The following is a 26294-nucleotide window of genomic DNA, read 5'->3' as shown; positions in this document are numbered from 1 at the left end:
TAAGTGACTGAGTTAATGAATGATGGAGGGAAAGGAAGAAATGATTCTAAGTTTTCTAATTTGAGAGAATTGATAGATGATAATGTAAAAATTAGATCATGAGACTCTATGGGTATAACTCTTCCTGCATGAAAGTCAAAAATCTGTGTTCTTATCTCTTAGAGTATTTCAAAATGCTTTGTTTCCCTTTATGTCTATTAGCTTTATAGTCTAAAAACTCCTTAAGAGTAAAGATCAAACCTCACTATGGTCTTTTTGCTATGCTCCACAACTTCCAGTTTTATGCTCTCACAGTTAATGCAGAGTAAACATTTGGTTACAATTATTAAAATGATTTACCAACTATTATCGCCTTAAAGTTAGTCACCCATCTTTATATTGAATTAATAAGAATTCTTTTGCCTACTGTTTCATAAATGATAGAACATTATTTTCTCCTTTGAAATGCATCGCAAATTTTATAGAACCCTTGTTAATTCTTTTTACAAAAAAAGTATATTTTAAAATATATCATTTAGAGAAGTTCAATGTTTGGGTGCAATCATTATCCTATAGTAGAAAATCAATGCTTTTTTTTTAAATCAGAAAGTCTGCAATTTTATACTCTATATTTATTCACCCTATTGAATTTTCTATCTTATTAAAGACATACTAGCTAATATTTACATTGGTCTTAAGAAGACTGATCAAAATAAACTTGTGATCAACAGAACTTTGCTGCACTCACTTTTACTGAATACATGTTGTTTAAACAAACATGCCACGGTTTTCTTCAATTTAAGAAAAATAAGAAAGATCTTGCCACTCAAATGCAAACACGGGAGTTTTGTTTATATTTCCTCTCTTCCTATTTCCTTCCAGTTAAGTAAGCACTGCTTCTTAATGCTTTCTTTTTTCAACACTTATTTTAGTTTTCTTGCTCTTGACATGTGTGTGGTAGACTCTGGCAATTTTATACATTGCTTATAGAAAAGAGAAAAATACTTTTCTGAAGATGTCACTGTTTGTAGTCAAATAAGCCACTTTTCATGATAAGAATTCCCCTATATTTATTCAGAGGTGTCCATTCTTTTCCCTTATGACTCGATAATCGTCCTGCTATTCTAACCCTTCAGTGAAACCGTGTTTGGAACACAATTTGAGATATTTGCAGCATATGCTGTTCTTCACATGAGAAGAGATTAGCTTTTTAATAATAGCTTCTTTTGAATTAGGAAAGGATTTCTACAATAGAGAGGAAAACCACAAGAGGAAATGTAATCAATGATGGTTTTGTGTAGGCTTTAATAATTTCTTTGTTCCAAAGGTTTTTGCATTTTGGGGTTGGCAGGATAAAGAAGTTACCCCCACTATCCATCAAGTATTTTATTCATTGCAAAAGCATTGGTGATTACCCAGGGTATTTCTTGATACCTTTTAAAGAATCCACTTTTAGCACATCTCTGCCAACCAGGGAATCTTCTATAATGTTTTACAATTCTCCACTGAGTGGCCTAATGAAAAAAATTCATGAAATCTGCCACTAAACAGCACTAGTTGGAATCCTGAATTACTTTAAGCAAATTGCTTCATTCTCTGTGCTTTGAGCCCCTCATCTGTAAAGTGAGGGGTTTTCAGGGTGAAATAAGATTACATATATAAAATATCAACATTTTGCCTGTAAATGTACTCAAAAGGTATAAACTGTGATTCAGAGAAGGAGAAGAAATTTCCTGAAGCATTCACTGTGGAAATGTAAGGAGATGCTGCAAATAAAATGGATCCTTCTCCTACTGGACTGTGTTAGAGATGTTTTATCTTGTGTTAACAAAAAGTTCATAAGCCAGCAAGACTTCCAGTGTGGGATATTAGGGTTTCCACTTAAGTTTTCCATGATTTGTTCCCTCCCTCCTCCTCTTCATGTTGTATTTTTTTGGCCAAGTGCCCTTTCTCACAGTCATAAAATACTAACCAGAAGACCTAAGACTCATTTTGTTGCTCATGAACAGTGGGATCAAAACTGTCCCTTAATCATGGCCTAATGAGCCTGTCTCTTTGGTCTGACTAATGATAGAATATTATTTTTTCCTTTGAAATGTACTGCAAATTTTACAGAACCCTTGTTAATTCTTTTCACAAAAATATATATTTTAAAATATATCTCTTAGAGAAGTTCAATGTTATGCCCATCCCTTGTCCAATAGCAACCTGTGTATATAAACAGGTATTTCCAGTTTTCAATCATAAACTAGATTCAGACTTGCTAGGAAGCAGAAGACCTACATCAGAATGGCATATATAGATAAAAATATTAATATTTTGTTATATTAATAGTAGATATTAAATTAGTTTCATTTTTTAAAAAATCATTTTGGGGAACTTAAATTAAATTTTAATTTATTTTACCTTTCTTTAAGGAGTTGGACTTGTATATTTTAAAAGTTCTGTGACTGGTTTTGACATACTTCTGAATTTTTTCAATGCTCTTTAGCCCATTTATACTAACTTTTAGAAACATGGTAATGTGTGGCTAAAACTTTCTTTAGGTTTAAATTGACCTGGATATTCATTATAGTATTCATCAATTCTGGCCATTTGTATTTTGATTTGGTCTTGTCTTCATTCATCTAATTAATGCTTTATAGAAGCCAAAGGCTGCAGGTAAATTCCACAAGCAAAGTTTGTGTTTTGTAGCCTTTGAATTTTCTGGGTAGGGATCCATAGGTATTTAAGATGGCAATTGTGTTTGTGATTTTACTTACAGTAACTAAGGGGTATTTTTCATAACAGGGCTTTATACTAGAATCCTGAGTAAAGAAATGTCCTTTAAAGTCTTACATGCTTTTTACAACCAGTTCTATCACAGCATAATACATACACAGCTTACCTGAAAAAAAAAAAACCAAAAAAAAACAAAACTTAAGTTTTACATACATTGCACAGTATTCCAGGTACAGCTGCCAATCATTCCCTGCTTTTTCTGTTCTTACCTAGAGGAAAAATACTGCATCTCCCTGTGCACTCATTATCAGGGAAGCCTTTCAGGTCTTAACTATCTTTCAAACTAAGCCTTGTACATTATACTTGACCTATTGCCCACAAATCTTTGGTGTTCCATAAATTATTAATCATAAATTATACCTTCTTCCACAGTTGGGAAATCCTCTTTTAAAAAAATAAAACAAAAATTTATGATAAATCTAGAAGCCAGAGGCCTGACTGGAGAATCAAAGGCAGACTTCCTATAATGGAGGAGACATAACATCCAACTGAGATGTTCCATTAATTTACCTCCATTTATTTGAAGCTATATTATGTCCAGTTGTTTTTTCTAAGGAAAAACTCAGATATTTTCCAGTAAGATAAGAAACTGATTGTGGACATCCTTATCTCAGCAGAACCTTAAGGTATCTGTCCAGTTTATTTTGATTTTAGAACACGTGAGAATTTGAAACCAGGTTAAAACTAACTCCATATATTTGCATTTGTGCTGATGTCTTTTGGGAACTCTGTCCCATTGAAATGTAAAATCTTTGACATCCAAAATTGAATCACTGACACTACCTATGGAGAATAAATTAACTGAAATTCTCAAGTCTGATAATTAAAGAATAAAATAAAATGGTGTGCTTCCATATCCTATGTGTCCACCAAGCAGCTTTGTCTGTCTTAAAAGATGTTTAAATTTTAAATGTTTCCATATTGAGTGAGGAATAGAAGAACAACAAAAGAAAAAAATAATAATTTAAACCCATTTCACAGAGGGCTACAAAACTGCCCACATGGGGGCTAATTTGCAGTGAAATGTTAAGTGGGGACTAAGAAGAATTAACAAAATTTGTGTTTTAAGTTTTCTTTAATTTTATGGTGTTATGTTTTTAACCCAGTTAATTGCATGTGTGCATTTATAACCTAAAACTCTCCCAGTGGAAACTATGGAAGAGTGAAGAAATACAAAGCCACAGAGCTCAGTGAAATTAAAATAATAACTGATCTCAACCAGATAAAAGGAAAACAAGACTAAAATATAAAACATCTTATTACTAAAAATATAAGTAAACCTAATTGCACATTTTCACTCCTTTGTGCAAAGTCAGAAATTCCTACTAATCTCCCTGTGTTTTTCCACTATGCAACACCTAGTTGAATTTTTTCCCCCTTAATTTAGCTCTATCCAGGTCCTGAGAGACTGTAGTATGAGAAAGATTGAAGCAATTCCTTGCTTGCTCTCTGACAGAGTGGTAAACTCACTTTTTTTTTTTCCTAAAGTTTCCCTAGGCTGGAGCTATGAAAAGAAGAAAGATAAAAAGTGCAGAAAGGGGGAATTACTCATTCAAAAACCATTTACTGAGTATCTGAAATATGCAAGGGGTGGTGACAGGAAGAGAAAGCCAGAGTAAACTGAAAAATTAGTTCAGCAGAAAAGAAAAATAGTGACATGCGGAGACAATAGACAGCATGTGGCTAGGAGTGTCATTGCACTCCAGCCAAGGACCACCAGTAGTTGAAGTTGGGTTTATTGCAAGTTGCAGCACTGGAGAACATACACCATGTGGAGGTGTGGGGATCTCAGTGAGACGGTGGTAAGAGTAATGACAAATCTGGAGTTGTGTTAAGTGCTTTTAATAAAAGTATAAAACTGGGCTTTGCCTTAAACTAGATTCTGCCAGGAAATAGTGTTATGATTGTACAGTTAAGGACTTAATCTTATCTAGGAGGTAAAACAGTGAGCTTAAAACTGTTGCCAGTAAAGAGCAATTAATTGCTAATATTGGCTGAGATGGGAGATGTTAGGTCACTTTTCAGTTTTAACAATGCTGTTTTTTTTTTTTCTCTATTTTCATACATCATTATGGAGTGATTATTTTTTCCAAGATCCTTTGTGATCAATAATTGGCCTTGCCTGATGTTGATGTCCTATGAAATTGTTTATGTTCAACAAGGAAATACTTAGACCTGGTTGTAAGGAGCAAGCTGCTGGTACCAAGACCTTCATAATAGTTGATTCCTGGATTGCAGATGATGCTTTATCTTTCTTTAGGTTGGGGCACAAAAAGATCACGGTAAGAAAAACACAAAGAAAAATAAGAGTTATTTATTACACACATAACATATGTCAGAAACTATGCCAAATGTTCTATGCGCACAATTTCACTTAATATTCATAACAGCCCTGTGAATTAAGAACTATTTTAGTATACATGTTATCAGCGAGGAAAACATGGCTTAGAAAAATTATTTATTTAAAATAATATAAGCTGTCAAAAGAAGACTATGTATTAGAAACCTAGACCTGTCTGACTTTAAAGCAAATATTTAATCAGTTCTTATAAAAGAAGGTAACTATTAGCAAAAAATTGGTGTTTTAAGAGATGAGCTTTTCCATTAAATTACAAGGTATATAAGGACAGAGATGTTGTATTGTTCATTTCTGAATTTTTCAAGATTTATGACAGTTGTAATTAATCATGATGAAACTATAACTAACCTATATCTCTCTTTACAACACCATCTCTCTGGTAATTCTACTCTTTCTTTTTTTTTTCTGATACCATCAAAAATCTTTCTTTTTATTTATTTATTTATTTTTTTTATTGTTGGTTGTTCAAAACATTACATAGTTCTTGATATATCATCTTTCACACTTTGCTTCAAGTGGGTTATGAACTCCCATTTTTAGCCCATATACAGATTGCAGAATCACATCAATTACACATCCATTGATTTACATATTGCCATACTAGTGACTGTCATGTTCTGCTACCTTTCCTATCCTCTACTATCCCCCCTCCCCTCCCCTCCCCTCCCCTCTTCTCTCTCAACCCCCTCTACTGACCTTCATTTCTCCCCCTTGTATTATTTTTCCCTTTCCCCTCATTTCCTCTTGTATGTTCTTTTGTATAACCCTGAGGCTCTCCTTCCATTTCCATGCAATTTCCCTTTTCTCTCCCTTTCCCTCCCACCTCTCATCTCTGTTTAATGTTAATCTTCTTCTCATGCTCTTCGTCCCTACTCTGTTCTTAGTTACTCTCCTTATATCAAAGAAGACATTTGGCATTTGTTTTTTAGGGATTGGCTAGCTTCACTTAGCATAATCTGCTCTAGTGCCACCCATTTCCCTGCAAATTCTATGATTTTGTCATTTTTTAATGCAGAGTAATACTCCATTGTGTATAAATGCCACATTTTTTTAATCCATTCGTCTATTGAAGGGCATCTGGGTTGGTTCCACAGTCTTGCTATTGTGAATTGAGCTGCTATGAACATCGATGTAGCAGTGTCCCTGTAGCATGCTCTTTTTAGGTCTTTAGGGAATAGACCAAGAAGGGGAATAGCTGGGTCAAATGGTGGCTCCATTCCCAGCTTTCCAAGAAATCTCCATACTGCTTTCCAAATTGGCTGCACCAATTTGCAGTCCTACCAGCAATGTACAAGTGTACCCTTTCCCCCACATCCTCGCCAACACTTGTTGTTGTTTGACTTCATAATGGCTGCCAATCTTACTGGAGCGAGATGGTATCTTAGGGTGGTTTTGATTTGCATTTCTCTGACTGCTAGAGATGGTGAGCATTTTTTCATGTACTTATTGATTGATTGTATGTCCTCCTCTGAGAAGTGTCTGTTCAGGTCCTTGGCCCATTTGTTGATTGGGTTGTTTATTCTCTTATTGTCTAATTTTTGGAGTTCTTTGTATACTCTGGATATTAGGGCTCTATCTGAAGTGTGAGGAGTAAAGATTTGTTCCCAGGATGTAGGCTCTCTATGTACCTCTCTTATTGTTTCTTTAGCTGAGAAAAAACTTTTTAGTTTGAGTAAGTCCCATTTGTTGATTCTAGTTATTAACTTTTGTGCTATGGGTGTTCTATTGAGGAATTTGGAGCCCGACCCCACAGTATGTAGATCGTAGCCAACTTTTTCTTCTATCAGATGGCGTGTCTCTGATTTGATATCAAGCTCCTTGATCCATTTTGAATTAACTTTTGTGCATGGCGAGAGAAAGGAATTCAGTTTCATTTTGTTGCATATGGATTTCCAGTTTTCCCAGCACCATTTGTTGAAGATGCTATCCTTCCTCCATTGCATGCTTTTAGCCCCTTTATCAAATATAAGATAGTTGTAATTTTGTGGATTGGTTTCTGTGTCCTCTATTCTGTACCATTGGTCCACCCGCCTGTTTTGGTACCAGTACCATGCTGTTTTTGTTACTATTGCTCTGTAGTATAGTTTGAAGTCTGGTATCGCTATACCGCCTGATTCACACTTCCTGCTTAGCATTGTTTTTGCTATTCTGGGTCTTTTATTTTTCCATATGAATTTCATGATTGCTTTCTCTATTTCTACAAGAAATGCCGTTGGGATTTTGATTGGCATTGCATTAAACCTATAGAGAACTTTTGGTAATATAGCCATTTTGATGATGTTAGTTCTGCCTATCCATGAACAGGGTATATTTTTCCATCTTCTAAGATCTTCTTCTATTTCTCTCTTTAGGGTTCTGTAGTTTTCATCGTATACGTCTTTCACCTCTTTTGTGAGGTTGATTCCCAAGTATTTTATTTTTTTTGAAGATATTGTGAATGGAGTGGTTGTCCTCATTTCCATTTCAGAGGATTTGTCGCTGATATACAGGAATGCCTTTGATTTATGCGTGTTGATTTTATATCCTGCCACTTTGCTGAATTCATTTATTAGCTCTAATAGTTTCTTTGTAGAGCCTTTTGGGTCTGCTAGGTATAGAATCATATCATCTGCAAATAGTGATAATTTAAGTTCTTCTTTTCCTATTTTTATGCCTTTAATTTCTTTCATCTGTCTAATTGCTCTGGCCAGCGTTTCGAGAACTATGTTGAACAGAAGTGGTGAAAGAGGGCATCCCTGTCTGTTCCAGATTTTAGAGGGAATGCCTTCAATTTTTCTCCATTCAGAATGATGCTAGCCTGAGGGTTAGCATAGATTGCTTTTACAATATTGAGGTATGTTCCTGTTATCCCTAGTTTTTCTAGAGTTTTGAACATAAAGGGATGCTGTACTTTGTCGAATGCTTTTTCCGCATCTATCGAGATGATCATATGGTTCTTATTTGTAAGTCTATTGATGTGGTGAATAACATTTATTGATTTCCGTATATTGAACCAGCCTTGCATCCCAGGGATGAATCCTACTTGATCATGGTGCACAATTTTTTTGATATGTTTTTGTATCTGATTCGCCAGAATTTTATTGAGGATTTTTGCATCTAGGTTCATTAGAGATATTGGTCTGTAGTTTTCTTTCTTTGAAGTGTCTTTGTCTGGTTTAGGTATCAGGGTGATGTTGGCCTCGTAGAATGAATTTGGAAGTTCTCCCTCTTTTTCTATTTCCTGAAGTAGCTTGAAAAGTATTGGTATTAGTTCCTCTTTAAAGGTTTTGTAAAATTCTGCTGTATACCCATCCGGTCCTGGGCTTTTCTTAGTTGGTAGTCTTTTGATGGTTTCTTCTATTTCCTCAATTGATATTGGTCTGTTTAGGTTGTCTATATCCTCCTGACTCAATCTGGGCAGATCATATGACTTCAGAAATTTATCGATGCCTTCACTATCTTCTAATTTATTGGAGTATAAGGATTCAAAATAATTTTTGATTATCTTCTGTATTTCTGAAGTGTCTGTTGTGATATTGCCTTTTTCATCCCGTATGCTAGTAATTTGAGTTCTTTCTCTTCTTCTCTTCGCTAGCATCGCTAAGGGTCTGTCAATTTTGTTTATTTTTTCAAAGAACCAACTTTTAGTTTTGTCAATTTTTTCAATTGTTTCTTTTGTTTCTATTTCATTAATTTCAGCTCTGATTTTAATTATTTCTTGCCTTCTACTTCTTTTGCTGTTGTTTTGCTCTTCTTTTTCTAGGATTTTGAGATAAAGTATGAGATCATTTATTTGTTGGTTTTTTCTTTTTTTAAGGAATGAACTCCAAGCAATGAATTTTCCTCTTAGAACTGCTTTCAATGTGTCCCATAGATTCCAATATGTTGTGTCTGTGTTTTCATTTATCTCTAAGAATTTTTTAATTTCCTCCTTGATGTCTTCTATAACCCATTGATCATTCAGTAACCTATTGTTCATTCTCCAAATGATGTATGCTTTTTCCTTCCTTCTTTTATCGTTGATTTTCAGTTTCATTCCATTATGATCAGATAAGATGCATGGTATTATCTCTACTCCTTTATATTGTCTAAGAGTTTCCCTGTGACATAATATATGATCTATTTTTGAGAAGGATCCATGTGCTACTGAGAAAAAAGTATAACTGCTTGATGTTGGGTGGTATATTCTATATATGTCAATTAAGTCTAGGTTATTAATTGTGTTATTGAGTTCTATAGTTTCCTTATTCAACTTTTGTTTGGAAGATCTGTCCAGTGGCGAGAGAGGTGTGTTGAAGTCTCCCATGATTATTGTATGGTGGTCTATTAGACTCTTGAACTTGAGAAGAGTTTGATGAATATAGCTGCACCATTGTTTGGGGCATATATATTTATGATTGTTATGTCTTGTTGGTGTATGGTTCCCTTAAGCAGTATGTAGTGTCCCTCTTTATCCCTTTTGATTAACTTTGGCTTGAAATCTATTTTATTTGATATGAGTATGGACACTCCTGCTTGTTTCCGAAGTCCATATGAGTGATATGATTTTTCCCAACCTTTCACCTTCAGCCTATGTATGTCTTTTCCTATCAAACGCGTCTCCTGTAGGCAGCATATTGTTGGGTCTTGTTTTGTGATCCATTCTACTAGCCTGTGTCTCTTAATTGGTGAGTTTAAGCCATTAACATTTAGGGTTATTATTGAGATATGGGTTGTTCTTCCAGCCATATTTGTTTATTTATGTTACTAAACATGGTTTGTTTTCCTCTTTGATTATTCCCCCCCCCTTTACTGTCCTACCTCCCACTGTTGGTTTTCATTGTTATTTTCCATTTCCTCTTCCTGTAATGTTTTGCCGAGGATGTTTTGAAGAGATGGTTTTCTAGCTGCATATTCTTTTAACTTTTGTTTGTCGTGGAAGGTTTTAATTTCATCTTCCATCCTGAAGCTTAATTTCGCTGGATACACAATTCTTGGTTGGAACCCATTTTCTTTCAGTGTTTGAAATATGTTATTCCAGGATCTTCTAGCTTTCAGAGTCTGTGTTGAAAGATCAGCTGTTATCCTGATTGGCTTACCCCTAAATGTAATCTGCTTCCTTTCTCTTGTAGCTTTTAAAATTCTCTCCTTATTCTGTATGTTGGGCATCTTCATTATAATGTGTCTAGGTGTGGATCTCTTATAATTTTGCACATTCGGCGTCCTGTAGGCTTCTAGAATTTGGGATTCTGTCTCATTCTTCAAGTCTGGGAAGTTTTCTCGTATTATTTCATTGAATAAATTGCTCATTCCTTTGGTATGGAGTTCTATACCTTCCTGTATCCCAGTGGCTCTTAAGTTTGGTCTCTTAATGTTATCCCATGTTTCTTGGATGTTCTGCTCATGGTTTCTTAACAGTCTTGCTGAGCTGTCTATGTTCTTTTCAAGTTGAAATACTTTGTCTTCATTGTCTGATGTTCTATCTTCTAAGTGTTCTACTCTGCTGGTAGTATTCTCCATTGAGTTTTTAAGTTGGTTTATAGCTTCCTGCATTTCTAGGATTTCTGTTTGTTTGTTTTTTATAACCTCTATCTCCCTGTATAGTTGATCCTTTGCTTCCTGGATTTGTTTGTGTAATTCCTTGTCGAAGTGATCTTTCATTGTCTGATTTTGCTGTCTAATGTCTTCCTTGATACTCCAGATCATCTGAAGCATATATATCCTGAATTCTTTATCTGACATTCCATCTGCTGCAGCTGTTACCTCTTCTAAAGTTGAGTTGACCTGCATTGCTTGTAGTCCTTTCTTTCCTTGTCTTTTCATACTGCTTGCGTTTCTTTCTTCTTGGTGAAACTGTTGTGTTTTTGAAAAATTTTTCCCCCTATATATTTATATTGCTCTTGTATAGTTGAAAAGTCTCCCTTGCAGGTGCGGGCGGGGGCTCTGCTCTGCCCCTCCTCCAATTGGTGTGAGGTGTCTACCACGCCCGCGGACCCCTGGGCCTGATCCGCCGTTCTGTCGCAGGTCTGCCTACCTTGCAGGTGGGGGCGAAGGCTCTGCCCTGCCCCTCCCACCACGCCCGGGTACCGCTAGGCCTGATCTGCAGGTTGGTCGCCGGTCTGCCCACCTTGCGGGCACGGGTGGCAGTTCCGCTCCGCCCCCACTCCAATTGGGGTCACTTGACCACCACACAGGCGGGCCGCTGGGCCTGATCTGGGTGCGGGCGAAGGTTCTGCTCTGCCCCTACTCTACTTGGGGTGAAGTGTGTACCATGCTGGCAGGCCGCTGGGCCTGATCCGCTGGTCTGTCGCAGGTCTGCTTACCTTGCCGGCGCGGGCGGCGGCTCTGCCCTGCCCCTCCTACCACGCCTGCAGACCGCTGGGCCTGATCTGCAGGTTGGTCGCAGGTCTGCCTACCTTGGGGGCGCAGGCGGCGGCCCTGCTCCTCCCCTCTGGCTTGACGACAAAGCGAGAGAGACTCGGGTATCTGTGACTCACCCTCCCTACCAGGAGACCAACTGTTTCCGTCGCCGCTGGCACCGATGAAGTTCTCTCCTCGGCCGCTCTCCGATAACATCAGATCTCTGCCATGCTGGCATCCCCTGTTCTATGGCTGAATGCCATTTTCTTCTCTTCCAATAGGCGGAGCTGTGCCCTCTGAGCCGAGCTTCTGCCCTCTATGTGCTGACAGAAATCCCTGTAAGGTGGCTCCTGGGAGTCTCTCAATCCTGTTAGTCCAGAGCCCTTTCACTTATCCGGCCCCTCCCCCTGTTCCTCCTCCCAGCCAGCCAGCCAGGTCCTGTTCACCAGAGGCGGTTCCCCAAGGATCTGATTACACTTGCAGCCCCACCACGTGTCCTATATCCCGAATGATGAACATCCTCTCTGTCATTCCTCTAAGCCCCAGTGCTGTGGTGGGGTGATCTGGGAACCAACAGTTTAATTTTTCCGGACCCCTTTGGTGGGCACGCCCCCAGAAACTGGCGGCTAAGATCTTGGGTGTCGCCGCTGGTGTTAAGGGGAGGTGGGGATCTGGAATCCCCTCTGCTTCCCTACAGACACGCCCCCGGAGGGATTCCCAAGGTTTCCTGGCTGCTTGTATCTGGGGGGGGTGGGAGTCACACACCTGCTAACGTGGATTCCGCTGGGAAGGAATTCTGTCCTCGGAACTCTGGTGATGTCCCCTCTCTGCTATGGCAGGCCCCAGGCTCCTTGCCGGAGTGTCCGAAGGGAGGGGTGGGACTGGTCTGTCTCTGGTTGGTTTCAGCTCCCGGTTCGCTATTTCATGAAGGCTTGGCGAGAGACCTCTTCCTAGAGTCCCTGCACCGCTCCTGCTGCGCTGTGCCCCGGAGGCTATCCGCCCTGAAGCGGGGGCCGCGTGCAGGCAGCCGACAGTGGTCGCGCGGGCAGCGGCTGGCGGGTCTGGACCTCTGCGCTGTGTGGCGGAGATTCACTCGTCTAGGGCAAACTGTCACCTCCAAAAATCCTTCCAATTCCCGGCCGGTCTCTCTTTAGTGGAATTTTGCTAGGAGTTTCTCAGCAGGTCGAATCTAAGCATATCCATGCGTCTCTCTGACCCCGTTGTTGAGGAGGTACTGAAAGCGCTGCCTCCCCACTCGCCGCCATGTTGGATCCTCTACTCTTTCTTGATGCCTATAGTTCTTTCAATTCCTTTAAGCAATGTAAATAGTTTATCATACATGAATACACTTTAAAATCGTCTTTTTTGTACACATTTTTTTGCAACTAAGGAAAGTTCATGGCTAAAGAAAATTTCTAATATCTGTCTAAAATCAGTGATACCATAGCCTTTTTGAAAGGCAATAAGTGTTCCATTCAGATGAAGGGTTGCAAGTTATATGATAAATTAAGGACAAAAATAAAAACATTTTATTTGAAAAAGGCCAAGATCTCAAAAGTTGAGGGTCATATCAGCACACTGAGAATAATACTAAAATAAATACCAGCATTGTTCTTATGTAATTCTCAAGAAACTTGCCTTTTGGGGCTGGGGATGTGGCTCAAGCGGTAGCACGCTCGCCTAGTATGCGTGCGGCCTGGGTTCGATCCTCAGCACCACATACAAAGACGTTGTGTCCGCTGAAAACTAAAAAATAAATATTAAAAAAATTCTCTCTCTTTCTCTCTCTCTATCTCTCTTAAAAAAAAAGAAAAAGAAAAAAAGAAATGTGCCTTTCCATTGGCTCTCCAGGAAGCCAACCAATAGACCAAACTGGATATTTTATCAATAACAAACACTGAGTTCCTATCACCCAAAGCAATTCCCATCTTTCAAAAGACCAGCTCTGATTCCAGAAATCAGAAAGTTCTGATTCATTTGGCAAATACAGATTTTAAACTAAACATTCTTTGTGAATTATTTGAATTGGCATTGTGAAATTGAGCATCAGAGCAAGTTACCTTTCTTTATCCCAGATTTGTGCTAAGGTTTCCATAACTCTGAATGTCACCATGTCAGTCTTATGGTATGTTGTTTCTTTTTTAAATGCTGAATCGATATACATAATATGTATATATCAACACATACATATATAAATTATTTTGTACTATTGTTATGATACATAGGGTTCATAAGGTTGACTTGATCCTTGGTAATATTATTCAACTCTTTCACTTAGTAGATTAAGGAAACTAAAACAAAAATCTCACTGATTTATTAACGATACAAATTTTATAAGTTACAGGACCCCTCTTAGAACACAAGGGTCTAGATGTTTAGTAAAGAATTTTGTTCCCTATTTCCTTTCAGTAATAGACAATACATGTGTGATATTGGAGAAAACAACACAAATGCTGAGACTTCCCCACTATGGCTCTAGATCCCAGACCCCTACTTTACTAAGAGAACTTCAACGCATCTAGGTCAATTGATAGCTGCTCATTTCTTATTCATCTTTATACCTTCTTCACAAACAACATTTAAACATTTAGACAAATTTACAAAACCAGAAGAGATTGCATGTTATGTTTTTCTTCCTTTAAACTAGGCTTCAACTAGCATAATTACCATTTTCATGTGTGGCTTTTCCTTTTGGATGTGATTTTCAAAGATTGTATCTGACCTTGAATAAAGTAATATTCAAGACCTCCATCCATTACTGCAAATATCAATCATATTTATCAGTCCTTAGACTTTAATTTAGCATAATTTGACACCAAAAAATTCTTTGAAAAAACACAAGCTGGTCACCTGTTATTATTTATTTACATCTAACTGAACGTTTGTATATGGAATTTTATAGTCAGGTCATATGCCTTTAAATAGATAGGCAAAACAGAGGAATGGAACATTCTTTTGACAGGTAAATGCGAACCAATCTGCCTACATTCAAAGGAAAATAATCAAGCTCCTTTCAAATAATATAAAATGCAAAATTATTGCGTGTTGGGGAGGAGGGGGCCTTATCAGCGTCTCTTCTGAGGGAAATGATTGCCACTTTCTAGCTGGAGAAGCATATGCTGTCCTTATCTTGTGACTTCTCTGCAGTCTCCGATATTTATTAAGTTGATTTTCTGTGGTTGCTCTTCTTCTTCTTCCCAATTCCACTGTAAATTAGTTTTCCCAAATCTACATCTAGCCTTCATTTTCTTATCAGTTGTGGAAAAGGATGATTATTTCATTATTGGTTTTGAGCAGACTTTCAGATTAAGCAGTGCAGCTCTAGTTTCAGGCAGACATTTAATGGACTCTCTATTTGTTTTATTTGTCTCATCATCTCAATCAAAGTCCCCTGAGACAGAGTATTTTGTAGTAACAAACAAGAGTAAAGGGAAATTATGAATTGTTGCTTCCACAGAAAAGGCAGAATTCATTAGGAATTCCTGGTGGGATTGAAACCATTTTGACTTCAAACACATGAAAACAATTATACTCACCTATGAAAAACCTTTTAATAACTAAAATGCCTGTCTTTGAAGTTTCTCAATAGCCTAGCACCTAAGCAATGTCCCTCTTGGGGGCTTAAGCTTTACTGTATTGTACCAAGGTAGCTTGTACAAGATTTTTAGCTCCTGAGTTTATTTATCCATTTTTTTAAATAAGAACTGCATTCCTGCTTCCTCCCAAACACTGTAATTTTTTTCTTAGAGCTTTTTCATCTCTTCTATATAAAAATTAACATTAACTCTCTGATTCACTAGAAAACATTGTCCCGAATTCCTGATATTAAACAACTATTGTAAAACTGTAGGTGTCATGCCCTCATTTTCAGATTCAGATGATTCAAAATAGCCTGAAAGGCCCCATCTCACACTGTCTCTGCACTCCTTTGATCATATTTTGATAAATTTTTCAGAAACAGAACTAGAATTGGGTTAGCTATTTAAGTGTAAGTCAGCTTATATTTGGGTGACTGAAAATAGTCTAATAAAAACCTATGTTTCTCCTTAATGGGCAAATCAAGTTTTCTGTTAACTGCAAAAAATCAAAGAGATCCAAAATACCCAACTTCCCAGTACCCCAAATACTGATTACTATTATATGTTGTATATTTTATATTGAGAAATTCTTGCACACATCTCTATATCTTTAGGTAATTAACTTATGTGAGGAACTTAAGTATGAATTTGATTCTTATGTGACTTTAGGTTCATATTTTTATTACTAATAAAATGTAACTACATTATAATGCCCCAGTAAATAATTAAAACATTGATTTCTACTTTAGATAGAGTTACATCAGATATCTCTGACATAATGTTAAATGTACTTTCCCTATTGGTACAGTATACTTAGGAAAATATTCACAATTGTGTTAGTTATCTTTGCTACATAACAAACTTTCCAAAACATAGCAGCTTGAGTCCACAAACTCACAGTTTCTGTGGATCAAAAATGGAGGTGCCTCTGGCTCTAGATCTCTCACAAGACTACAATGAAGGTATCAGCCAGGCCTGGGGTCATTTCAAGGAGGAGGATCTACTTCCAAATTTACTCACATGTCTTTTGTCAGGGCTTAGCCTATATACATCCAAGCTCATTCACATGATTGTTAATAAATCTTCATTATTCTCTGATATAAACTAGAGAAATTAATCTCTTGTCATGTAGAACTTTCTATAGAGCTACCCAACACATAGCAGTTGACTTTACCCAAACCAAAGGGTCCGAGTGAGAATGAGAAAGTATGAGCAAGGAAAAGCCACAGTCTTTTTATAACCTAAACTCATAAGCAGCCTCCCATCACTTTTGAAGCATTTTGTAACAATTAAGTCACTAGTTCCAATCTTCATTCAAGAGGAAGGGATCATGAATGCAGGAGATGGAAATATTTGGAATCCATTTTAGAAGCTGTCCACTCTAAGGTCACTAGGAGTTCGTGTTCCTCACACATACAAAATAGGCTCACCATATTCCACAGTCCTCAAAGTCTCGTCCCCTTCGACTCAGAATAAGCTAGGATTTAAGACAGTAACAATGCAAAATCCTGGCAACTTAAACAATGTGTTTCTACTTCTCAATCGTACTGCATGTCCATCATGGGTTGGCAGATTCTTTTTATGTTGTCCACCCTCAGGGAGTCTCCAACCTCACTGGTCCTGGAGGGAGGGAGAGTGAACTGATCACTGGTGATTATAGACTTCTATGCTTCTATGTGGAAGTGACATGATGCGTTTCCTTTGCTCAAATCACATGGCTGCACTAGTTTCAAAAGCACAAGGAAGTTCACTGGTACCATGTTTGTGGGGAAAAAAAATAGAAACACCAGTGAGCATCCCCAAAGACAAATGTAATATATAAATTCTTATATTTTACCTAACTCAGTATATACCAAAATGATCATGAGCCAGATTTTTTCAATTTATTATTATTTTAATTATACATACAATGGGGTCATTATGATAATTTAATATGTGTAGACAGTATGTAATAAAAAAATTAGGGTAATTAACATTTTAATCTCTTTAAACATCTTTTCAAAATTCTTGTTAACATGATAATTATACATATTTATGAGGTATAGATCAAGCCAGGGTAATTAATATTTCCATTTACCTATTATAACTTTGTGTTGGAGCCCTTGAGTTCCTCCATTCTAGTTATTGATAAAATATATTATAGGTTATTGTGAACTGTAGTCAACCCACTGTGTTGCAGAATACTAGAACCTATTACTTCTATCTATGTGTTTTAGTGCCCATTGTCCAACTTCCCTCTGTTCTCCTTCCCCTCCTTTCCAGCCCCTAGTAATCACTATTATACATTTAGATTGACTTTTCTTCTTATAGCATTCACATATGAGAGACAGCATGTAGCATTTGTCTCTCTTTGACTGACTTATTTCACTTAACATAATGTCCTCCAGTTCCATCCGTTTTGCGGTAAATGACAGGACCTCATTCTTTTTATGACTGAATAATATTCTGTTATGTATATATAACACATTTCTTTATGCATTCATCCATTGATGAGCATTGAGCTTAATTCCATATCTTGGCTTTGTAAATTGCACAGCAGAAAACATGGGTGTGCAGATGTCTCTTTGGTATGCTGATATCATTTCCTTTGCATATAGACCCAGAAGTGGGATATATGGATTATATGGTAGATCTATTTTTATTTTTTTAAGGAACATCAAAGCTGTTCTCCTTAGTAACTATACTAATTTACATTCATACCAACAATGTATAAGAGTTCCCTTTTCTCTACATTCTCTCCACTGTTTGTCATTTTTCATCTTTTTTGATGAAAACTGTTCTAAATGGGTAAGATGATATCTCATTTGTGGTTGTGATTTGCATCTCCCTGACAGCAGATGATGTCAAGCAGTTTATAACAAATTTGTTGGGAGGGCCAGATTTTGATTTGTTTATTTATTTCACAAATATTTACCATTTATTATCATATGCTAGATTCATGAAAAATGCTAAGAAATAAGAGTAGAAAAAGACAGTACCCTTCACTGTGGGAAGAGATAAGATTAACAATTATAAAACAGTAGCCAGTATAAAATGTTAAAATTCAATAGAGGCATCTAACATAGACTGAAGGTGAGAAGGAATCAGAGAGGTTGTGTTGAAATTCATGATTTCTGATGTATTGAGGCAGACATGGAAGAAAAGGCTACTTTCCATCACTTTATTATTGAAAGTGATGGAAAAGATATTCTTTAATAAAATGATCTTATGAATATTGCCATCAGGATCAAAATGCCTAGATTCTTCTGTTTCTGCACTTTACTACAGTCTCCACCTTATCAAGTAACTAAACAGCTCTGCACATAGACTTCCTCACCTGCAAAATGATATTTAATTAGATGTTGTCCAAGACCTCTTCCAACTATAAAATTCTGTGATTTTCCCTGACTCTGTGAGATATATTTTCAAAAGTTTCCACCCATATGATAGTTATAAATACCTACTATATAAAATGACCACTTAATACAACAGTTTAGTAAACACCTATGGGGAATCCCTCATATCTGAAAATGGCAAAGTTGTACTTCCTTGACTTTTTAGACACAATGAATTCAAAGTTAATGATGTTGATAGATTCAAATAGGCTGATATGAAATAGTTCTTCATGGCAAGCTTCTATTTTTGTGGCCTTAGCATCTTTAATCAACCACCCTGGGATTTCTAATGATCTTCAGATGTAAAGTGACTCTTCCTATTTTATGTGTTGGTTCTGCTTATTTGAAAACACTCTAGGGCACATACACAATTTATTCTGCACTGAAATTCTGTGGCTAGATTGATCTGTACTCTCATCATTTCACAGAATAAAACACTTCTCGTTAGATTCCCCAGTGCTCCATGGATCTTCCTTCTTTCCAGGAAAATTCATGTGTTCACCATTCATATCATTCTCCCGCCAGTCTACTGGATCCTAGGTCAGGAATCCTTTTTCTATACCAAGCCTTCATTCCCTCTCTCCTCTTTCAGAAGTCTCACTTGACTTTCAAGCAAATAACCTCTACCAATTACTGGCAACAGTATTATGCAATCTGAACACTCACTGCTGGAGAGTATAATTGCTACAAGCACTTTGGAAAATAGTTTGGCATTATACATTGAAGCTCAACATATGCATTCCAGATGATCCAGCAATTTTACTCCTTACTATGTACAACGTATGTACCAAGAAATATCTATAAGGATGTTTAGTATTTAGTAATTGTAATTGCTCTAAATTGGAAATGACCTAGTGCCTATCAACAATGGAGTAGATATATAAAGTGTGCTATATTAAATAATATTTGACAAATTATAACATGAATGTAACCAACCATAATATTAAGGAAAGAAACCAGAAACAAAATAGCATGTAATATATGATTATATTTATGTGATGCTCAAGGTGGTTGTAAACTCTAGGATTTAAAAGTGAGATAGTATTTGTTTGCTTTTAGTGAGGATGGAAAACTGGGAGTGGGAGGGAACGTGAGATCTGTAGTGCTGAAAAAATTCTGTATCTTGACTGTGTAGTGGTTGCCCCAATTTTTTATTTCATATTATTCATTGTTTATATTCTGTTCTATAGTGCATTATACTTTAAAGATTGTTTAATTCGCTATTAGTATGAAATAAGTTATTTGCAATGTTAACCAAGATCCACATCAGTCTTTTTTGCAAGAAAGACATAAGGGAATGAGGAATTACATTAGAAAGAGGGAAAGAGAAGGAAGAAGAAGAGGAGGAGGAGGAAAAGGAAGGGAAAAGGAGAAAGGGAGAAATCTGCACATGAAATTGGGACTTGACTATTTTGCAAGTCATTTAAAATTTAAAATTTTATTTTTTACCAGAAGTTTTCTTAGCTAAATTTTAAGATAATGCAATGGGTTATCTTTATATTTGAATCTGTGAAAATGTGAGAATAATCACTAAGGAAAATATGTGCAAGCAATTCTAAATAAAAAAGAATGAAAGCTTCCTAGTGGAATCTCTTTAACATATTAAGTACTTATTAACGTATTAAGCCACTTTAAAAGGTAACAATTGAACAATTGTCTGTACAATATAGAATCTTTCTTAAAATTATACAGTCTTGATAATCTAGATTTTTGATGCTATAGAATAAGGTTACCATTAGAAATGAAACCTCATAGGAAGTAAAGTTTTTTCTAGTTTGAAATGGCAGCATGGAAACCATCATACTACCTACAGCACATAACATGAAAACTAGCATTTATACTGATATACCTTTTTCACATGTGAAAAGTGTATTCATATCATTAAGTCATGAATCTCTAATGAAACTCAAAATTCTTGAGTTGTAAAGGAAGAAAATTATATAGCAAAAATAAAATTATATGGACAAATCCAAGGTATTTTTTGTGTCATAATATAAAATAGAAATGACTTTTGACTATGACACAACTTTTAGAAAAGATGATGTTTTGACACAAAATACATGAAATGAAAAGGTTTTTCTGAGTCATTTGTTATTTCTGTGAGGTGAGGGGGACTGAGTTTATGACCAAAGTAAACTGAAGACTTCAAGAGTTCCCATGCACATTTGTGAATACTGTAAAGTCTATCTAGCCAGATTATACCTCTCCATGATCTGTATGAACACTGTCCTTGAGTGTTATGAACTTTAGTTCTTGTAGTTTCCTTAGTCACAACTATCCATCAGAATCTGTGCAGAAAGCAGGGGAATGAAAGAACCTTTTTCCACTAAAACAGTTCCTTCTTGTGTCATTCTCTCACCCACATTGGTCATGTTCTGTGAGCTGAAGTCTGTCCACTTGGGCTAATCAGTTTCTGACAGTCCATTTTTACCTGCTTATAAAAATTTATGATTTTTTCCCTCCATCTACAGAAAATGGAATAAAAATGGGACTGCTTAATGATTTGTCATTTAGCTCATAGTAGAAAGCTCAGTTGACCTATCTTTAAGCATAACTGAGGAAGGATTAAATTTTTGTATTTCTGGCTGCTGTAAAATATTTTCTGTTGCCTCCTCTATCATATTAACCAGTCAGGAGACTGATGTTTGCACTCTGAAAGAAAGGGAGCTTTTTATAAAGTTGATCTCATAGAAGACAATAGAATATTGGTCCCTGGAGGAGAGGGGGGCTTGAAGGAGATCACAAGAGAGATTGGAAAGCCAGCACCAAAATACAGTTAGCTAGAAGGAATGCACTCTAGTGTTCTATAGCACAGTTGGGTGACTGTGGTTTACAACAATTTGTTATATATTTTATAAAGAACTAAAAGAGAGGAATTCAAAGTCTTCTAACACACACAAATGTTAAAAAGAGATGGAAATATTAATTACTCTCATTTGATCATTACACATTATATAAAAATATTGAATTATTACAATTGTATACAAATTATTGAATTATAAGCTGTAGTCTAGCCTATAAATAAGTACAACCATTATTTGTCACTTAAAAATAAAAAGCAAGAGAAGTAGCTTTCTGACGGTCTGACAGGCAGGAAGTTGCCCTAAATTTCTATAAAAACTCCTAAGAAAAAAACTTCAATTGGCAAATCCAATATTCATTAGCCTGACACTTGAGAGACATGCTTTACCAAAGTAAATAATATATTAACATTGATGTGAGTGAACTACAGATTAAAACAACCATAAAATGTAGTCTAAAGGTTTCATTTAGCAATAATCTAAGGAGATCTTGAAGCAGAACTTGAGGATTTTCTCCAGGTTAGAAGAGTGTGGGAGAGACAGAAATGATGAGAGGATGGGTAATATGTATAGGTGTGCACCTGAATAGGAGAAATAACTTCTGACTTTCTATATCACAGGAAGATAGCAATGGTTGACAACAATTTATTGAATATTTCAAAGTAGCTAGAAAACAGAATTTTGACTGGACCCAACACAGAAAAATGATATATGTCTGAAATAATAGAAATTCTGCTACCATGGCTAGATCATTATGCATTATATACATGTATCAGAATGCCAATAATGTCCAATAAATGTGTTTAATTACTATGTGTTGATCAAAATGTATATCTGCATTTTATAAAAACAGCTGAATGACACAACAAAAGTTCCTCTGCATTCCTTTGAAAGAAAGCAAAGAGATTTGACCATCTCTTCTATATTTTCCAAACTTACACAGGGATGTGAAAGTAAAAGAAATGAATTTCTTAAAGTTCTGCAAAAATAAAAAATAAAATTTAACCAGAAAATGGGTAGTAGTAAAGAAACAGATTGGAGAGATTTATCAAGATCCCTTTTGGAAGTGGCCTCAAACAGGTGGTTTACAAAAAAAGGAGACAGTGGATATAGTGTTTTTGACTGTAGGAGCAAGATGTGCCTGTAATAAATATCTTGAGGTAAACTGAGACTTGATGGTGCTTGTCAGATGTCTCTATTTTTGTCTAAACTTCAAAAGCTATTTCATTGTAATATGTGAAGAGCAGAAGGTCTTGGGTTCTGTGATTGGTTATTGTTTTGAAAAGGAAAGAAAATTACCTTTCATTTTCTCTCCATTGACGTTAAATCCCCAGCAGAGGTTGGAAGGACATTCCAAAACATAGCAACTGCAGCAATGCAGACCCTCACTTCTGACTAAGGCTGTGAGATGCTCCCGCTGTCTAACAAAAATATTTCAAACAGAAGCCTACAAACACAGATTTGCAAAATTATTTCAATGTTTCCACTTGCTTTGAGCTCTTAAGCAAAATCAGATTTTTACCTTTAAGGCATTTAACAACGGTATTTTGATGTCTGTGCTAAATGAAGCTTGCATTTCCCCCAAAGGAATAACTGTATTTAGAATAATATTTTCTATGAAATTTTCATGGTACACTTTATCATGCAAAATCCAAGTTATTAAAAAAATAAAAAGAGATGGTCATTACATGCTGTATACTATGTCAAGGGCTCAGATAAAAGCTGGAACAAGACAAAAATAGCCGCTATGGGAGAACTATAGATAAAATCCAATAGGGGAGATGAAACAAATCTAGCAATCACATCTCCCAGGCTAAGTGCTGCAACAAACACCCAACATTTTAATGACTTCAAGAACTGAAATTTAATTCTCATTTACATAAAACTCCAGTGCCAGTAAATGTTCCTCATTAGGATGAGGTGATGGATTGGGTAGCCATCTATGTAACACTCTGGTGTGAAGAGATCTATTTTAGTGGGAATGAGGGTGATCCTAAACACTGCGTTGAAGGATCACGCCCACTTTATCTTGTAGGTCTTCTTTCCTCTAGGTCCTCAAGGAGTCAACAGGTGGTTAGGGAACATAAGTATCATGTATGGGATGGTTTTAAGACTATTCCAATCCAAAAATGCAGTCACTGCCACTTCTAACTGCAAAATGTAGTCTGGCTATGTTGCAGCATTGAAAGAGAAATGGTCTGATAAATAACTAACCAGTCTCTGTCACACAGAAATGTGTGATAGGAAAGTGCACACAGCCGCTACCCTATCCAGGAGACATAGTTGAAAAAGAAGGGCAGGATGTCAAGGAAAACTTTCTGCATAAGATGACAGCTTTCCTTGGAACTGAAGGAGGAATCAGAGCCGAGCATGTTAAAAAACCTTAGAAGTGTTCTAGACAGAAGACAGCAATGCTGTAAACACAAAAAACTGACAAGAATTATTAGGATAGTCTTTAAATCTTGTAAAATAGTTCTGTTGTGGGATTTAGACAAGGCACCTTTTTATGTATTTCAGAGGTGTGAGAAACTTTTCCGTCAATGGAATAATTATAAGATTTGAGATTCTTTCTTCCTGATTTTTCTCAAGATGAATAGGACAGACAAGGATTTACTTAAACTTGGTTTCCAGGATTTTAGGTGATCCCCTTCACAACTTAAGGGCTCATCAAGGTCACAAGGACCAAAGGATGGACATTTCAAAATGTATCATGTAATTTTAGGAAGCAAAAAAAAACAAGGTATTCAGTGGACTTAATGAAAGAGATGTTGTAAGAAAGCAATCTAGCCATTTTATATAAAACATGATAGTCTCAACTCTCGTTAAGAATAGCCAATGTTCACTGCTTTCTAGCCTGTGGACAAAAGAAATTTCCATGTTGGTGTTCAGCATTTCACAATTTCAATAAAGATTGTATTTTATAAAATTGATACTCTTTTGCTTTTTCTCCTCTGCCTCAATCACCCCTAAAAATAGAGATATTTTAAAGACAATTTAGGGTTTAAAATATTTTTTTAATAACCACTGGTTTTTATCTTTCTAACTAGCTTTTGAACGTGCTGAGGCCAGGGACTGTGTCTGAAAACACCTACGGCAGCCCAGACAAGGTGAGTCCATATCACATTGTTAACTCCTTCTCTCCCCTGAGTCCTAATACTTCCTAATAGTACCTGGTATATAATTGGCACTCAGCAAATTTTAGTGAAATTAGGTGGGTGAATAGAATATTCAAATATTCTATTCTATTCACAAATGTTTCTTTTATAAAATGTAGTCAAACTTATTCTTTACTATTATTGCAACCTTTTTCTTTGTAAATAAAATTCCAACATAGAACTAGGAGAGATTTACTTTCCATTTCTGAATCCCAGATGATGTTAGGCATGAATATGGAGAAAATCTAACAATGGGTTAAAGTTGTGAATAGGAGCAGCAGATGCCTATAGATTTAAATGTTGATTGAGTTTAGCTGCTGCTGCTATGAAATTATTAGCCCCCTGGCAGTGGTCTCGCCTACATACTTTATTTTGGTTCTTCTGGAAACCACAAAGCTATTTATTGTTAATGAGGGAATAAAGTGAGAAAACAGATTAGCAAATAGATTAGCAAATTTTTAAAAGTCTAATCTCTGTTAAACAATAACAGGTTATTATGCGATGCTTTCAATTCTTGTTATGCTGCAATAATTTTTTTTTATTATGAACACAGCTTTACTACCTCACATACCCTTTCTCTAATATAAACATTTCATCTATTATAATAATACTTTTTGTTAAAATCCTCTGTCGAGTACATTTTTTCCTCACCCATTGCAGCTTAATAGTGTGCTTCTAATCTTAAAAAGATAATTCTTTGAAATAAATAACTCCCATGCTCTTTCTCTAAACTATTTGATCTATTGGCTTACCGTTTAAATATTATTATCTAGTAATAAACCTGTGATGAATCACAAAATAAACTCAAATGATTTTTCAATCAGTGTTTCTAAATACAAACTTTATATGAAGTTTAAAAGTTTCTTAGCAGGCTCCAATACTTTTATCTGCTAAAATTTTAGATTGCTAGTTTAAAAGAATATCACCTTCTAAATCATTGATTACCTTATTTGGGGGTTGATGTTTCTTATGACTGAAAGAAAAAGCAAACATCTGCATATGAAGAAGACATGAAAACGTTTGGGTTCATGTCCTTTAGAAACCAAGGTACTATTTCAGATGTCCTAAAAGTAGAAGGGAGACATCAGGGTGGCAGAAGAGGCTGGGGGAGGTAAACTGATCCAATTATGTTATATGCATCTACAATTATGCCACCATGAAGTCCTCAATTCTGTATAATTAATGTATATCAGTAAAGAAAAGAGAGACAAAGACAAAAATCAAGGTTATTTTGGAGTCAAATAAAATGAAAATCAAACAAACAAGAAATGAAAATTGTATTAAATTTATTTCAGGCCTTCAGCCGGTTTCCCTTTTAGTTCCTCATTATTTCACTTTTATATATTAAGATTCAGCTCACTTTCTCCATAAAGCATCCTTGGATACCCTCAGTCAAAATTGCTGTCTTCTTCTGAACTCTCCTATGTGTCTTTGTTCCTGACTGTCTTATGATACTGATCATTCTGCTTTATGGTTCAGCAGTTTGTATAGAATCAGTTCCCATTCTCTGAGCACATTATGTTCCAGAGTTCATTTAAAAGAGAGTTGTTTGGGGATTCTGAAGAACTTCTTCCCATAGAACTAATAATTCAAATGATATTCCTATTTTCCCTTTATTTCTATTTCTATCTGACATAGTGCTAATATAAATATTTCAAATATACTTTCATTTATGATGCTGCTTCTTCAGGACAAATATTCTATTATGAGGAGGAAATTTCATAGATTCTAGACCAAGATTTACCCAGATTCTCTACTGTTTATCAACTTAAGCAATCTCCTCAAATGTGTGTCTGAGATTTGTCATCTGTAAAATGGAGATAATAATAGGTACTTCTATGGCTGTTGTGAAGATTAAAAGAGTTCATATATGAAAAGTACTTTATAACAGTCCTTGCCATATGGTAGGAGATGCATAAGTTAGTCTGTGGATGTAATCATTGTTATTT

The 26294-nt window shown here is 36.0% G+C and overlaps 1 protein-coding gene across 14 annotated transcripts in view; it reads left to right on the top strand.

The window, feature by feature from the left end:
• The window catches only part of Ptprd (protein tyrosine phosphatase receptor type D), a 2207759-nt gene that overhangs the window by 1380181 nt on the left and 801284 nt on the right, over window positions 1–26294 (top strand). For all 14 annotated transcript variants that reach the window (XM_058579708.1, XM_058579705.1, XM_058579707.1 and 11 more), the window contains one exon: window positions 24238–24297. The gene's annotated coding sequence lies outside the window, so the exon portion shown is untranslated. The remainder of the gene's footprint in view (window positions 1–24237; window positions 24298–26294) is intronic.

This window comes from Marmota monax, unplaced genomic scaffold (genome assembly GCF_021218885.2).
Source record: "Marmota monax isolate L192 unplaced genomic scaffold, Marmota_monax_Labrador192_F-V1.1 WCK01_AAM20220418_F8-fsc00124, whole genome shotgun sequence".
Lineage (NCBI taxonomy): Eukaryota > Metazoa > Chordata > Mammalia > Rodentia > Sciuridae > Marmota > Marmota monax.
This window is presented reverse-complemented; position numbering and strand designations above follow the sequence as displayed.